The sequence below is a fragment of the Cricetulus griseus genome, chromosome 9 (assembly GCF_003668045.3).
Source record: "Cricetulus griseus strain 17A/GY chromosome 9, alternate assembly CriGri-PICRH-1.0, whole genome shotgun sequence".
Classification (NCBI taxonomy): Eukaryota; Metazoa; Chordata; class Mammalia; order Rodentia; family Cricetidae; genus Cricetulus; species Cricetulus griseus.
The window spans coordinates 27797846-27810256 of NC_048602.1; the positions used below are offsets into that span (position 1 = coordinate 27797846).

Here is a 12411-nt window from a genome sequence, read left to right on the forward strand (position 1 = left end):
AGTCTGGAAGCCCCTCGGGCCGGGTGTGGGGGGGTTGGGGGGATTGGGGGGAGAGGGCCAGGGCAGCAGGCAGAAAAGCATACATATCATGTCGTGGTGGCCAGTTTGCCGGTGGTGGGCGAGGAGTCCCCCCGCAAAGTTCAGCAGCAGCAGAACGTGGAGCCCGGCTTTTGCAGGGTCTTCCTGGGGCAGGACTGAGGGAATTTTACCCACTCGGGCGTTTCTGGTCAACAGAAGGTAAAAGCCAGATGGCTCGTGTGATGGGCTATGGGAAGATCTATATAGGCCTAGGCCCTTTGGAAAAGGTGGTTGGGTTGGGGATGGTGGAACCGAAAGGGCCCTTGGTTGGAGGAATGGCATTGGCGGCGTTGGCCAGGGCAGGTGAAAGGTTGCTGGGAAGATGGACACAGGTGGATCCTGTTTCTGTGCTGACGAAGTCTGCTTTGCTGGGGTGGATCCCGTGCAGCGAGGGTGCCCACTGGCCGTGTTCTTAGAAGCTAACCTTTGCTTGTCCAGGAACAGACAGGCACTACTGCCAGGCTGTGGGCAGCAGAGTGGGCAGCTGGTGGCTTTGATGTGTGTGGGGGTGGGGACCTGGTTTGCAGGAAATGATATACCGGGAGCCCGCCACAAGTGCCAGTTTGACCAGTAATTATCAAAGAGACCAAGGTTAATATAGCCTTGGCCTGGGGAGCCGGCCAGGGGCCCGGTGGTCTGTTTGGGGTTCTGAACTTCTGGGAACTGGTGCTGAGGACAGGGAGCGTCAGCTGGGCCCTGGCAGCAGCCTGGTATCCAGTGTGGAGAGATCAGAGCAGGCAGGGCAGAGGCAGGGCCGTTGTGGTCATTTAGAAGTGGCTGGATGCAGCTGTGAACCCGGGAAAGACCGAGACTGGAGGGTGGCACCTTCTAGGAGGGCTTGGACTGCATGGTCAAACCCTGTTTCGCTATGAGAAAACAAAAGGAAAAAAGGAAGGAAGGAAGCACAGCTGGTTCGTATTTGGTCTTCCCATTTACTCTCTTTGCAACTGCAGAGGGGTTACCTAGCTCCCCTGAACCTCTCAGCCCTGCCCCTTACAGTGAGTGGCAGAAGCAATGGCCCAGGTTTACTGGAGACTAAGTGAAGTCACACGTAACAGTGCCTGGTGAGGTCGAGCCCTCCTAAATCTGTGATGATTACCATTGCAGCCCTGAGGCCTGGAGAGAGGTTGCTCTTTGGATGGCACCTGACTGTGTCAGGGCCTTCCAAGGTGAGCGGTTCAGATAGTGAGCTTGGAGATGAGAGCACTTGGAGAGTTGAGTAGAGTTCTGGGTGAAGCTTCTGGCCCATAGTTTTCCTGAAAAGGCCAAGCCTTTTATTATTTTTTGAATTAAATTTAAGTTTTTTGAGACTGTCTTACAGCACAGGCTATGTATACATAGCTAAGGGTGACTTCGAACTTCTGACCCTCCTGCCTCCTCTCCTGAATGATGGGATTGCAGGTCTGTGCTAACACTCATTTTGCGCAGGGCTAGGAATGGCACCCAAGGCTCCCTTAATGCCAGGCAAGCATTCTCCCATAGAGACAGGCTGTCCTGGAGCTCACTGTGTCGTTCAGGCTGGTCTCAAATGCATGACAGTCCTCCTGTCTCCAAGCTCTAGGATGACAGGCAGGACCCACCGTGCCCTGAAAGGTTTGTCGGTTGAGACAGCTGTTTTCCCTTCCTGCCTCTGGTTTCTTTGTCTCCAAATGGAGGTGCTAATATTTTAGTTGTGAACATTAAACAAGACAGCTCTTGTAAATTCCTGTCTTGTAAAGCAGTTAATTGGATTGCTGCTGGTAAGGGTGACAGGTACAGGTGATGATGCCTCCCAGGCTGGGGAGGCTGTCACTCCCCCAGCTTTTCAGAATGACCACAGGAACTACTCAGGGCTCACTTTTGGAGGAGAGGGTAGCGAGGCAGCCATGGTTGCTGGCTGGGAATGAGCTTGAAGACTTGGCCTCTCTCTATAGGGGAAGGGTTGTGAAGGTGGCCATTTTGGACAGAGAGATTTGCAGAACCATCAGTATCTAGGGGCAGGTGCCCAGGAGTACAGCAGGGTTGTCCCTGGCCTGGGAACTATGGGGGATGGAAAGCTTGATGGGGTCAGAAGGCTGGTGACTGCCCAGGTGAGAGACAGGGGTCTGTGAGGGAGTGGTCTGGCCTGGATCAGGGGCAGCAGATTGTGTGTTCTGTTTGGTCTCTGACCCTGTTTAGCATGGGGTATATAATTTGGGCCTTGTGGAAGAGTGATGACCCCAGGCAGTGTCCTGAGTGACAGTCATTGGAGGGTCTGAATTGAGGGACTCAGCTGTCTCAAATCCATTCTTCTCAGGGAGACAGATGGAAGAGCTGACTGGGCCTGGGGGTGTTTGAAAGTAAAAGGAAGCCTGGGGCAGGGGAGCAGTTCTGAAGGAGTCTGCCACCCTCAGCTCCCACTCAGCCTCATTGGAGGGGCGGTGTGACATGGCTCTGTGTGTGTGTCTGTGTGTGAGCGTTTAGCTGGCGGTAGGGATGGGGTGCTGGGGTTACAGGTTTCTGTCTGAGGGCTGGGGGCCCTTGACGTGAGCTGATCTGTTTCCTTGTCACACCAGGGCCAGGTGTTGTATTTCTCCTTGGTTCCAACAGGAATGGAAGCTGACTCTGGCCTTTTAGCCCCACTTTCCGCAGTCCCACCCACAGCCTGTAGCAGTGTGACCAGCCCAAGAGGGAGGTTTCGGGACCCCATGGGCAGTGCTTGCTGTGCCTGTTCTGTGGCTTCCTCTCTAGAGCAGGGCCAGTGGGCTTTGCCCTGCAGTTGACAGATGAGAGGCTGGGATGGCCATGGCGTGGGAGCCGGAGCCAGGTGTGGGGGTGGGAAGTGAGACTTGGGGACTAGGGAGGTGGTGAAAGTCGTGAGTGGAAGAGGCGCGTTGGGCTTGTGGGTGCGGGAGAGGGAGCTGGCCAGGCCTCCAGTGACGAGAGGCAGCCCTTCGGGCCCTAGCTCTTCCCAGGAACCAGTAGCCCTTCCAGACCAAACCACAGAAAGTGCTCAGTTGGCCTCAGCAGGCACTGCTAGGTTCTGGGCTTTGCAAGGCCGGCTTGTGAGAGGGACTTGTGACCCAAGCTCATGACACCTCTGTTACTGCCTGCCCTGCTGTTCCCCACCCTGCAGCCCTGACAGTGGCATGTGGCCAGCCCTGGCGCTTCCTACCAGGAAACCTGTCGTGAAGCTCCATGTGCCCATCCCTAGCCACCTGGGATCTAGGAGAGCGGCTGGCGGCTGGTGGGGCAGCGGCCCTGCCCGCAGAGAACAGCCTTACTGTTTGTTCTCCCTGGGCTCTACTCCAACTGGTTTGACAGGTAGATTGTGACAACAACTGTGGGGAGCAGGGCAGGGCTGTGGCCCTCAGTCTGTCTAGAGGGCAGCTGGAGGATGTGGGTCTGGTGGCATAGCACGGGAGCCACAGCCTACATCTGCCACTGTCACTACACTCCTAGACCCGTCCACAGTGCGCTTTCAGTCCCCCACTGCTCACTTGGGGTGGCCACCCCCCCCCCACTCTCCTTCAGGCCCAGTCCTTACTCTGGGGGTAGGTCTCAGCCCCCCAGGCCCAGGCTGCCCATGGGCAAGTTGCCCAATCTCTCTGAGTAAATTAAGTCTGAGGGCGTGGGGGCGGGCACTGAGGCTTTCAGGGTACCAGGTACCAGGCCAGGAGCATTGCCAGCCTGTCCACAAGCCTGCTGAAGCTTTGAGCCAGTCGCTGCTTCCATCCCATGCTTCATGCTGCCTCTCACTGGCCTATGGCCCCAGGTGGTGCCCAGTTTCTTAAACCTTCAGTTCTATGTTTGGTTTTTGAGACAGGGTTTCTCAGTGTAGACCAGGCTGGCCTCAAGCTCAGAGCTCCACCTGCCTCTGCCTTCAGAGTGCTGGGATTAAAGGCGTGCGACCCCTCCCAACCTTCGTTCTTGATTTGTGTTCCTGTACTAACTGCACTTCAAAGGTGAAACAGGTCAGTGCTCCAGTCTGATTCTGAATACCAGTGTAGGAGGGCATGAGGGCGTTAGATCTGCTACCCTGTGGTGACACTTGGGAGGAAGCTATGGAGCAGGTAATCTGGTTTGTGCCAGGACAGGGATCTTCCTCCAAGGTGCCAGGCAGATGTTGGCAACACTCCTGAGCACTCAGAGCTATGGGTGGGCACAGTCCCTGAGCAGATACCGCCTCCAGGGCATTGCTCCAAAAGGATTAAGATCTGGGAGCCACAGGCCTGGGCTGGACCTGCTGCAGGCCTCCGGGGCTTGGTTCTGTTCAACAGACCATCCCAGGCTGTTCTGACCTGGGGTTTGGCTCCCTGTGCTCATGCCCTTCTGAGCAGAGTGCAGCTAGCAGGGTGACCTTGGCTTGCTGCAAGAGCACAGCGAGGTGAACGCTGACAGGTGACCGGAAGATCTCAGGTGATGGCAGCAACTTTCTGCAGTAGAGCGTGGGCTCCGGCTGCAGTGTCTGTGTTCTGGGTGACCTCAGTGCTCACAGGTCCCTGCTCTGCATGACCCGGTGCCCACAATGTCTTAACCTTACTTAAGGCACATAGCTACCCCGGGTATAGGCATCTGGCTACTAGATGGCAGACTAGAGACACTGAATTAAAGTGACTCACCTGCCTTTGTCACTCAGTTGTCAAGAAAAGGCTGGGCTGGGACTCAGACCCAGGGGCTCCCTCTTAGAGCCTGTACTTGGGGCCCTTGTACTGTCTGCAGGACCAAAGGCAAGTGCATTTAGGCCATAGGCAGTGCCACTTCATCCTAGCCAGAGGCGACAGCTGTGGCCTTGCAGGGCTGTAGCAGGAATAAGAAACAGTAAAGGGCTTTGACTTTTGGCACTCGGGGAAATTGTCTCCTGGACAGAGTTGGGCTGCTGCTCTGCCTCTGCTAGCAGCTGTCCCCGCCCTGGGCCCTTAGGACACACTTTTATAGTACTGCTGGGAGTTCTTGTTGCACAAGTGACTCAGTGGCCGTCACCACTGCCTGGTAAGGTCCCGTGCTAGTTGCTGGGGAGAGGATGACCAGAGACCCCAGACTGAGGCCTGGGATTGGGGGTGGGAGAGGACAGGAAGTCTGCGAAGAAGTCCTTGGAGTCAGCCTGGTGTGGAGCAGTTGCAGGTTTGCGGGGACTGATGATGCAATCAGCTAGACATGTGTGCTGAGAACAGGAAAGCCTGGGGCTACAGGTGAGGCCGAGCGAGGCGTTAGAATCACCCTAGGAAGGAGGGCATGGGGGCTGCAGGGGGGTGTGCGCGCATGCGTGTATTTACACATACAAATTATTACTGTTTTTGTTTTGTTTCTTGAGACAGGATTTCTCTGTGTGTAGTCCTGGCTGTCCTGGAACTTGCTCTGTAGACCAGGCTGGCCTCAAAACACACCGAAATCCTCCTGCCTTCATCTCCTAAGTGCTAGGATTAAAGGCGTGTGCTACTTACACCTTGACAAATTACTGCTTTTTAAGAGCTTTGGCTGGCTGGTCTGGAACTCTGCATAGACTAGGTAGGCCTCCAAACGCAGAGCTCTGCCTGCCTGTCTTTTCAGTGCTGGCATTAAAGGTTTGCGGCACTGTACCTGCCCTCTGTGCTTGAGGCGTGCTGTCTCACCGTAGGCCAGGCTGAGCCCAGGCTCACTGTGGTCCTCTGCCTCATGTCCCAGTGCTGTGTGCAGGAGACTCCATGTCTGGGATTTTATGGGGGTTTGTTTGTTTGCTTGTTTTTGTTTTGTTTTTTGAGACAGGGTTTCTCTGTGTAGCTTTGGAGCCTGTACTGAAACTAGCTCTTGTAGACCAGGCTGGCCCCGAACTCACAGAGATCCCCTGCCTCTGCCTCCCGAGTGCTGGGAGTAAAGGTGTGTGCCACCACCAGCTGGCCCGGATTTTGTGTTTTTTATTGAGCCCAGGTCACCTGAATGCTAGGAAAGTACTCCTCTTCCAAGCTGCCTCCTCAGCCAATGATAATTGGCTCCCATCTGAGTCATTGCTGGTGATTTGTTACACCTGTGAGGTGACTAGTGCGTGCCCACCCCTCCCCCACCTCCAGGGTCTCTGGCTTTCCCATCTCTTCACTTCCTTCATTCTTGATCTCCGGTACAGCCCACTGAAGCTTTAGGGTACCGCCATGTGGCCTCTTGAAGTGACTCCACAGTCCCCTCAGGTTACTTATAACCCTGCGTAATATTGATACCTTATCACTCATTAAATCCAGAATGTTTCCTTTTTTTCATTTTTCTCTTTTGGTTTTTCAAGACAGAGTTTATCTGTGTAACAACCCTGGCTGTTCTGGAACTTGTTTTATAGGCCAGGCCGGCCTCGAACTCACAGAAATCTGCCTTCCTCTGCCTCTCAAGTGCGAGTGCTAGGATCAAAGGTGTGCGCCACCACCGCCTGGCCAGAAAAGTTCTGGTTCAAGGGTCCCTGATAAGAAAATATGGAGCTTGTGGGGTGGGGCACTCCTTCTGCATCTGAAAAATATCAATAGTACCAGAGGCGGAATGAAATGGGGCGCAGCGGCCGTCACTCTGGTGTGGCCCTGGCTTGTGAGCTCCCTTCCTCGGGAGCTGATTCACCTGTGGGCTGAGGATGCATTGATCTGAACTAGAACAAACAAGCGTGCCATAGGGACTAAGTGTGCCACCTGTCAGCTTGTGTGGCTCTGCTGATTAAAGTGAAGTGACAGTCTTCGCCTCCCCTTTCTGTGAGGAAGGCAGGTGACTTGTGGTCAGGAGCAGTCTGCCTGAGGGTGACGTCAGCTTCTCCACACCCAGGCTGCATAACCTTGGGCAGTTACTCTTGTGCCTCTGTTTCCCTGGTTGCCAGAGAGTCTTGGAATTTTCTGTCAAATTGTTTTGACTTCGGGAAGGGGAGGGGCAGGAAGCTGGCAAAGGGAAGCATGCATCTGGGCACGGCCCACCAGTGCTGTCGGTGCCCTTCTTGGGGGTTGGCTCATGGTGCCTTTAGATGCCACTGTAGGTCCAGGTCTGTCCCCTCTGTAGCCTGCATCTGCATAAGCGTTGGTGTGGTGGTGTGGAGAACCCCTAGTTCCAGCAAGGAGCTCTGAGGCTGGGTGCCAGAGTCCTTAGAGAGACGTACAGGGCTTGGCTGTGTCCCCACACTGGGAAAGCTCCTTGAAGGCCAGGTTCCTGTGAGATTCTATCCCTTCATAGTCCCAGCCCCCACCATGGGCAGGGCTGAGTGATGATGGTGGCGCACAGTCAGCCTCAAACGTTGTCTTGCCTCCGTTCCCTTTCTCTAGACAGCTGCAGGAACTGTTAGGCTGGGGGTGGCATTTGGAAAGTGTCTGCTGCCACTGCTCGCTGTGCTCATGTGACTGGCCCAGCACCCTCTCCCTTCCCAGCCGGAGCCTGCAGGCTGGTGATTCCAGCAGGCATGGCCTCCCTGCAGGATTTGGTGGGTGGCCCCACCTGCGAGCTGCAGCTTGAGACCGGAGTCTCAGACTCGTGGCCCTCACAGCCACCTCCGTTCTTCCTTTCTGTCTCAGAGGCTGCAGCTGTCAGCTTTGCAGTCACAGGGCTCCTGTCTGGGCTGCCTTTCCCTTCCCCTGTGCTGTGCAGAGGATCGCTGGGGCTGGTTCCCTACCTGCCTGCAATCTAGGATCCAGTTGTGCTCCCAGCCTGTACCCTGCCCTGGAGGTCTTGAAAATAGCCTGTTATCTCCCTTTGCCTCATATTACACTTAGACCCTTTCCAAAGCTCAAGCTCTGTAATGACCTGTCTCTGCCTGCCTTCCTGGCTGCCCCTGGACTCACCTGGCCCACGTGCAGGAGTGCCCCACACTGCATCTGTCTGGATTGGTGGCCCTGTGTACACAGCTGACCATAACCAGCAGACGTTTTCTCTCAGGCTCCGAGGGCTCCCGTGGCAGCTCTGTGTAGATCTGCTGATGCGCTCTCCTGCCTGAGACTGTCAGAAGGCCAGAAGGCATTTCCCCACAGTCCACACCACATGGCACTGTATGTGGCTTCAGCCAGAACCTGATAGATAGGGCAGTGAGGGAAGGAAGTGGTGTGTGGTGCTGGTCTCAGTGGCCCCAGGAACAGCAGGATGGGTCAAGAAAAGCCTGGAGACAGGATGCCCCGCCTTCCTCTGGCATCTCGCCATGCTGCTGGGAATGCAGTTCAGAACTGAGGTGCCAAGACTCTGGCCATCTGTTCTTAGTCTGCCCTGGTCCACTGCAGCAAGGTAGTGTTCAGGCCCTTTGCCAGTGTGCGTGGCTCCAGTCCTTCCTTCCCCTGGCAGCAGGCTCTGGGAACTCATCTGTGGTGGCCCACCTGGAGGGCAGAGCTCCAACTGCCTCTGCCCTCCAGCCCCACTCAGGACGGCTGCTGCCCATCTCCAGCCTCCTGCCCCCCAACCTTGTTCTCTAAGTCCCTCTCCAAGCACTTTCCCTGCACATGCCCCCTGGACTGAACACCCGTCTGTGGGGATCCTGTACTGACTCCGCTGCATACACAGCCCCAGGGCCAGAGCTGAGGTCCAACACTGCTCCACCAAGGACCCAAGGTTTTTTGTTTGGTTTGGTTTTTTGGTTTTTTCAAGACAGGGTTTCTCTGTAGGTTTGGAGGCTGTCGTGGAACTCTTTGAAGACCAGGCTGGCCTCGAACTCACAGAGATCCGCCTGCCTCTGCCTCCCGAGTGCTGGCATTAAAGGTGTACTCCACCAACGCCCGGCCTGGACCCAAGTTTTCAACTCCCCGAGAGTGGATTTGTGGGCAGCTAAGCAGCCATAGAACTGCTTGAGGAAAGGCCACACGGCCTTCCAGCACCTGCCTTGTGACCTTGCCCTGGTGGTGTGTAAAAGACAGCAGGACTTGATGCTGTCTCATTTGGATTGTGGTTCTGCCCTGGGGCAAGAAATAGGATCTTACTGTGCTTTGTCCTGTTTTGTTAGGAGTCTGTCTCTCTCTCTCTCTCTCTCTCTCTCTCTCTCTCTCTCTCTCTCTCTCTCTCTCTTTGAGACAGGGTTTCACTGTGTATCTTTGGAGGCTGTCCTGGAACTAGCTCTTGTAGACCAGGCTGGTCTCAAACTCACAGAGATCCTCCTGCCTCTTCCTCCCAAGTGCTGGGATTAAAGGTGTGTGCACCACCAATGCCCAGCAAGAGTCTCTCTTATAGCCAAGGTTGGCTTCAAGTGGCTCCTCCTGCCTCTGCCTCCCGAGTGCTGGGATTACCAGTATAAGCCATGGCTCCTGGCTTCACTGTGGTCTTTTTGTGTTTTCTGATGGTTCGTGGTCTCTGTGTGTGGTTTTTGAGATACTTGACCATCTTCACTGGAGAAATGACTTTTCCCATCTTCATCCATTTATAAATTGTGCTGTCTTCTTTCTGATCTGTCCAAGGTCTATATATATACTCTGGATGCCAGGCTCTTGTGAGGTGGGTGTTCTTTCCTCCCAGCATCTCTGGGTAGTACCCAGCCACAAAGCAATGCAGATGAAAGAAACTGCCAGTCTGTGGCAGGAATGTTCAGAACCGCACCTTCTTATGGCATCTTCCCATTTTTAATTTTCTTCCCCCTGAGACAGGGTCTCCCTATGCAGCCCTGGTTGTAGATCAGAGTGACCTCAAAGTCAAAGAGATCTGCTTGCCTCTTTCTCGTGAGTACTGGAATTGAAAGCATGTACCACCAGAGCAACCTTGTCTTCCCATTTTTAAAAAGCATGACTGAAAGGCTCACCTTGAACGCACGCCTATAATCCCAGCATTTGGGAGGTGGAGATAGGATCGAGGCCAGCCTGGGCTACATGAGATCTGACTCAAAATTTAGGACTCAGCCAGCTATGGTGGCTCATGTCTGTCATCCCAGCACTCAGGAGGCTGAGGCAGGGGGGCGTGACACAGTTTAAGGACAGTGTGGTTTACAGAGCTTGACCCCACTTCTCAAAAAAGAAAACAAAAAAACAAAAAAAAGCATGCTGTAAAGTGCATCCTGGGCTGTGGTGGTCAGCAGCTGTTTCCACTTCCTCGTTGCTGAGCCAGTGTTTTCCCATTTTCAGCCACGGAAGTGACCAGTGCTGATTGTCCATAAACCTTCCTGCTCCTCCGAGTGGCTTTCACACAGGTTCTTAGATGACTCTACAAGGTCAAAGGGTAGGGACATTTGAAGCCCTGGGTTTAGTTTGTTTCTGGGGTGAGGCCATGAGAGGGCCCAGGCTCCAGGGTCATGGTCACCACAGCAGTGTAGGGCTGGATTCATTCATGTTGCTGTTTTCAGTGAGGAAGTGAGTGAATGCTGTCTGCATTTGGGTGCCTGAGGGCGGGGTGGGTAGGGGGGGTGGGGGGTTGTTTTTGGTTTTGTCTCAAAAAATATAGCAGACAGGCTGGGTAAATAGCTTAGTGATGGGATGCTTGCCTGGCAAAGAAAAGGCCTCAGACTCAGCACCAGCTGCGATAAGAAAGTCACAGGAAATGGGTGACACAGACGGAGAGTTAAGTGAGTGGTTATTGAAAAGTCCCTTAAAAAGAGGGACTTTTAGGGACTGGAGAGATGGCTCAACAGTGTAACAGCACCTTTTCCAGCTGGACCCTTGTTTTGACTCTCAGCACCTACCATAGTTCAGCTTTCAGTTGCCTGTAACTCCAGTTCCATGTGGATCTGGTGCCCTCTTCTGACCTGTGATCTCTTGCACATACACAGGGCACATGAACTCACAACATACACATACATTTTGTTTTTGTTTTTCAAGACAGGGTTTCTCTGTGGCTTTGGAGGCTGTCCTGGCACTCGCTCTGTAGACCAGGCTGGTCTTAAACTCACAGAGATCCGCCTGCCTCTGCCTCTCAAGTGCTGGGATTTAAAGTGTGTACCACCACTGCCTGGCCAGGCTCTCTGTGTGTGTGTGGGGGGGGGAGGGGCACACGCCGAAATACACGTATAGGGACAGCTGTGCAGAGTCCATACTTTCAGTTCACCTTTGCCTGAAGCCTGGGGATCGAACTCCAGTTGCCAGGCGTGTAAGGATTCAGGCACTATGCTGGCCTGCCCCTGTCACCTGGCAGGATGCACTCAGGCAGTACCTTGGTCAGCCCACAGGTGCAAAGGACCCCTTTAAAAGACAGGCACCCTCCCCACCCTCCCACCCCTCCCCTGTCCACTTATCTCTCTTTCCTCCTGTTCCCTCTTCTGACCTCTCTGTGTCTCTTCTCTCTCCTTCTCCTCACTCCCCTTTCTAATAAAACTTGTCACTGTTTGTCCTCTGCCTCAGTCACCCTCGCTTGCCATAGAATCCAGGCAAGGTCCCTGGCGCACTTTGTCTTAACAAGGCTCGCCTTAGCAGTCACCTTTGCCCATGGAACCACCTTCCTGGCAGGCGCCACCACGTTTTTGTGTTGGAATTCTTGACTTGCAGCTGTCAGGTAACCCCCCTCAGGCTCCAACATGAGGGGCTCCCTTCCCTTCCTGTGCCCCCACTTTCCTGTCTTTCTGTGTTGCCTCAGTCCCATCTGCCTTTTCTTCAGGAGGACTTAAGGCATCTGCTCACTGCTGGGCACCTGAGACACCTCCACCCTCTGGTGGCCTGTCCTCCCTTAACCCCAAATCCTGTAAGGTGCTTTCCCAGGCTGCATTGCGGCCATCGCTGACTAGAGGTATTGTACAGATATTGCCTGCAACACCACCCTATGGGGCACAGTAGGTTTCCTGGTGAGGTGTGGGATTAAGAGGAGAAATGGGTTTCGGTGTTCTCACTGTAGTTGGATCTGGGTCACAGAACACAGAACTCTGAAGCTTAGTCATTTCCTAAAGATCTGAGCCCCTATGGTGACTGTGCTGAACTCCAGCAGAGGGACCACTGTCCACTTCTCACTGCCCTACCCTGAGCAGGGCTGCCATCTAGACGTGAGAGGCCCCCAGATGCTCAAGGACTGGCCCTGCTATTGTTTTGAAGAGGGGATGACAGGTTGCTTTGCACCCCCTTACAGAAGGTGGCCAGGGCCAGCATCCTTGCATGGAATCCTGCAAGAGCAGTTAGGGCTGCATGAGCTTCCATGGGCCTGTAGATGACTAGCAACAAGAATTTGGGGGACAGGGGTCAGAGTGCAACCTCAAGTGCTGGATACATTTTTTTTTTTTTTTTTTTTTGCGACAGGGCCTTTCATTGACCTGAAACTCAACAGGTTGGCTAGGTTGGGTGGCCAATGAGCCCTATGAGCCCGCTTATCTCTGCCTCCCCAGTACTGGTGTTATGGTGTTACAAAGGCGTGCTATCAAACCCAACATTTGGGGTTTCCATATGGTGCGTGTGTGCCCATGTGCGTATGTGTGCGTGTGTGCGCGCTCGAGGAGCCTGAAGTTGACTCACTGAGTCAATCTCAATGACTCCAGCTAGTCTGGCTGCCTGCTGGCCCCAGAGA

The 12411-nt window shown here is 54.3% G+C and overlaps 1 protein-coding gene across 1 annotated transcript in view; it reads left to right on the forward strand.

The window, feature by feature from the left end:
• Nucleotides 1-12411, forward strand: part of Ppp1r37 (protein phosphatase 1 regulatory subunit 37) — a 30131-nt gene that overhangs the window by 1092 nt on the left and 16628 nt on the right. The window lies entirely within an intron of this gene.